Source organism: Malania oleifera, chromosome 4 (genome assembly GCF_029873635.1).
Source record: "Malania oleifera isolate guangnan ecotype guangnan chromosome 4, ASM2987363v1, whole genome shotgun sequence".
Taxonomy (NCBI): domain Eukaryota; kingdom Viridiplantae; phylum Streptophyta; class Magnoliopsida; order Santalales; family Ximeniaceae; genus Malania; species Malania oleifera.
In genome coordinates this window covers 13,004,199-13,009,029 of record NC_080420.1, presented here as the reverse complement: position 1 = coordinate 13,009,029, position 4,831 = coordinate 13,004,199, and positions in this window count along the sequence as shown.

Genomic DNA, 4,831 nt, shown 5'->3' with positions numbered 1-4,831 from the left:
GGAAGATCGCTACTGGTGGATCTTGTAGTATACGACATGTACGTGTTTGATGTTATACTGGGGATGAATTGGTTATCCTCAAGTTTTGCTGTGATTAATTATCGTAGAAAAGTGGTGGTGTTCAAACCTCCTGGGGAGTAGGAATATGAGTTCGTAGGATCGTGTGTACATTCGACGCCACCGATTCTATCGGCTATGCAGGTGAGAAGGTTACTCTTGGATGGTTGTCAGGGGTACTGTTGGTTATGGTGCAATCCTAAGAGGGGTGTGAATTGGGTATTTAAAACTTATCGCCTAGGTTAAACCAGATTAACAGTATTACTTAACCTAGGGTCTGTCTATGCAAATGTAAACCCAATCATTCACAATATGACATACACGTGCAGTATACAAATTGCAGAAATGTAAAGAACACACACGATATGTTATCGGGGTTCGGGCAATTGTGCCTACGTCCCCGCCTCGTTCGCAAGCCTGAGGATTCCACTAAAGGCTCACTTAACGGATGGAGCGGCACTGAATACAACCAGGTCAATTAGCAAAGAATTAACCTCAACCGTTACAACTAGGTCAATTAGTAAGGCTGACCTCAACCTACACCTTAACAGGATGGTGCACCTAGCTTTCCTAACCGGATTTAAGCCAATCCGGGATTATTTCATAGGACTAGTCTCCCTTTTCAGGCTCGTGCTTGGAAATACATCAATATGTTCACAATCAATGAAATTGATACAATGATTATGCTTTCATGTAAAGAAAATGTGTACCTAGTTTTGCGCAATCACATACACCACCAAATGATATAATAAGTAAGCTCAGTGAGGTTTAATAAATCTACTCTCAAATATATTTGCAGTCGATGTAATCAGTGCATGAGAGTGCAAACCAGTATAATCTTTGTATCACATGATATTCAATCAACGTGTTCAAACAAAGATGTCACTTAAGTCTCAACTATTCCAATCAGAAGAATATTTCAATCGTGCAAATATCAAATAATGTATATGCTTGGTTTTAAAAAGATATTCAATCTTTGTATTCAGCAAATGATATGTAAGTCAATGAATATTGCAACAAAGATTAATATCACATGAACAAAATCCTTTCAAAAATATGTCAAGATAAATCACCCAAGATATTTGAAAATGTTTTGATAAAATTTTTGCAACCCAAAAAAAAAATACAAACTTCCCAAGATATTACAATGAATATGCAATACTTAGAAGTTTAGTACAAGTCTTCTTACGAGAGACTTATTAACAAAGTCCCCTAAGAACACTTAGGTTTGACTCTCAATAAAATCGAATCAACCAATCAAAACAAGGAGAGCAAACCTTTCAAAACAATCACTCAATCAACTTACAAAGAGTTTAGACAATAGTAGGAGGTAAATATAAGTGAAAGGAGTGTAAAAATGAGTAGAAGGATTTTAGAGCTTAAGAGAGAATTTATTAATCAAGTTGGCTAATCTCTTGCTAATCATCCCAAATGAAGGGGTATGAATAGACTCCCCTAGAATTATAACCATTAGGAATATGGTCGGGATTATTAGAAAAGATTTAATCATTATTTAATTATTTTAAGCATGTTTTACCAAGTTAACCATGGTAAAAAAATAGGTTCAACCCGAGAACACCAATCGACTAGGATGGGTTCAATCAACCGAAGTTCTTGAGGCTCAGTCGATTAGGCCAAAAATAAACTATAGGGTCAGTCGACCGGACAAGTATGTCCGAGGCGATTTTTCCAAATTAGCGAGGTTCGGTTGACCAAGGCTAGAATGAACTAACTTGGTCGGTCGACCAGACCATTGGGTTCCCACATGTGGGAACTCGGTCAACTAGGTTGGTGCAGTACAAAATTCTCTCGATCGACCAGGAATTCAAACTGTTAACTTCAGGGAGGTTCGGTTGACTGGGGTCAAATGAGCTTCAGAAGCTCGGTCGACTTGACTGTGGTCAACCGGTTGACCCAGACCTAGGGCAGAATGAATTACACAGGTTGGTCAACCAAAGGTGCACATTTTGTGTATTTTGGTTCTATTTCATTCAACAATCACCCAATTTCAAATAATCAAACATATGTATGAATGAGTGAGTGTCTTAGGGTCATTTCTAGATCTTTTTGAAGACACCAAAAAATCCGGTGTCGGTCGACCAATGGATAATCCCTAAGGTCTTTATACGGTCATTTTCATTTTTGGCTTGCCTATTAAATCATGCAGGTGATGCATGCAATTATTACAAGCCATAGAACCTAATTACTATTACAGACCCTTTGCATAAGAATAAAATATAATAAAATAGAAATTGGGTTTTCAAGCTTTAAGCTTTCATGTGCCACCAATATTGAAATGAGGAATAGCTTCCCAAGAGGGCGGGGGGGGGGGGGGGGTGAATTGGATTATTTTTATTTTTTAATGATTTTTAGACTTTTGATTTTAACAACCTAGAAAAAAAGATATATATATATATATATATATATATATATATATATATATATATATATTAACGATAATCACAGTTAAGAATACTGAAACTTTAAATTCACAAGTCAATCAATGAAATCATGATAATTCAATCACCCAATCAAAATATGAAAAATTTTATTGATTTTCCTGAAAACTCATAGTCTACACTTTACTTGATCAAGATTTCTGCAGATTAATCAACGTACTCCCTTTTTGGGTTTCCGCAAATGATTAATCAAAACATATGAAATGAGAAATAGCTTCCCAAGAGGGGGGGGGGGTGAATTGGATTCTTTTTAATATTTTAAAGATTTATAGACTTTTGATTTTAACAACCCAGAAAACAAGATATATATGAATGATAACCACACTCAAGAATATTGAAATTTAGATTTATAAGTCAATCAATGAAATCATGATAATTCAATCACTCAATCAAAATGTAAAAGCTCTTGTTGATTTCCCTGTAAACTCTTAGCATACACTTTACTTGATCAAGATTTCCACAAATTAATCAACGTACTCCCTTCTTGGGTTTCTGCAAACGATTAATCAAAAACATACTTTCTAAATATCAAGTACTTTTTATTTCTTTCTCAATTTAGAACCTGCAACCTGCACATATAAATCATATAACAAAAGCAAGTAGAGAATGTAAAGTAAATCAGAGAGAAAGAGACAAGAGTTTTTACGAGGTTCGGCTTCAACACAGCCTACGTCTTCGCCTTTGGAAAAAACACCAAAGGATTCCACTATATCAGTTCCATTACCTGGTGGAACAATACCAATTTACAACACACTCTTTCGATTAGGCTAGAGCTCGCCTCTCCAAATAATAATCCCTTATTCGGCTTAACGATTCAACAATTCTAAATCGCTTAAAAAAGATAATAAGGAAATTTGTGTACAAAAGAGAACTCTCACAATAGAGTAAATTAGTACAACGATCAGCTCACTTTATACCTCAAAGTAATTCAAATATAAGAAATTTCAAGCTCAATACTTAGTATAAATTACTTAATATTTTTCAAAAGAGAATGAAAGATTTTGATTGTTGGAAAACTTTGCTTTAAAATATAAATCAATTTCAGATCAGAGTTTTAACCTTGAAAGAGTTATAAATCCTTTGAAAACAGAATTTTGAATACTTGAAGATCTAAAACCTTTGAAAACTTACTTTGATCTATAAGCCTTTGAATATTTCTGAATAAGAAATTTTGTTAAAAATCACTAGATCTGGAAACTTTAGAGAATTTGCTCAACTTCAAAACTCTTTTGAATATCTCATCAATGTTCTTTCAATCCTTTCTTTTCTCATCTCTTTAAAAATGTTGAGATTAAGACTATTTATAGAGTTTTTAGAAATCATCCATTACTCCCAAAGATTTCTAAAATTCATTTTCAAATATTTTGAAATAAATATATTAAAAACGTGGTTCAAAAAATCTTCTCGTTGAAGAATTTATTGCCAACCTTCGAGTGCCAGTTGCCTGTCACACAGCAACTCTCAACATAGAATGCAGGCAGTCGCCTTCCAGAACCAAGGCAGTGGCCTGGTTTGTTCACACAGGCGCCTGTCAGTTGAGGCAGTCGCCTGTCTAACTACTGACTTTTAAAAAAACCTTCTATTTAATTTAGCAGTCGCCTGACCCTTCATTATTTCAAAAAATTTCCTTTTCTTAAACCCTTTCTTTTTATTGATTTGAAAATTATTCTTTAGGGTATGTGTATAAAAACATATTTTGGACTTTCTATGAGCTTCAAATCACTTTATACTTGAGATTTACTTTGAAGTACTTACATTTTAGAATATCCTTAAAAGTATAATTTGTTTAGTCTTCAAACTTGTTCTTCCATCATCTTTATAGTTGCAATCTTTCCTTTTAGCTTTTCAGTATTACTTTGTTCTTCAGGCTCTTTGTAATCCATGAACTTTCTTATGCACTTGAGCTCCGTTATTTTCTTGAAACCTTTTACTTGAAACGTATTAAATATATCATTTGATTTGTTATCATCAAAATAAGAATTGTAAGCCTTATTTGGCCAACAATCTCCCCTTTTTTTATGATGACAAATCGAGAGCAAAAATAAAAAGCTTTTAATATTCATGTCTCCCCCTATCAATAAGCATGGTATTTTTAAAGGTATAAAATTTCACAACCCATATACACCATACATATCTCATATTATCATATTCACAATCCACATCATATTGTATCATATTCATATTTTTGCACTTACAACTTCCTTTTAAACATTCTCCCCCTTTGAACATCAATCAAAAAGGAGAAACAGAATATAAAACAGGGTAATGCTGCAAGTTAAGATACTAGTTTAAGAACACCAAAGTAGCTTAGTCAA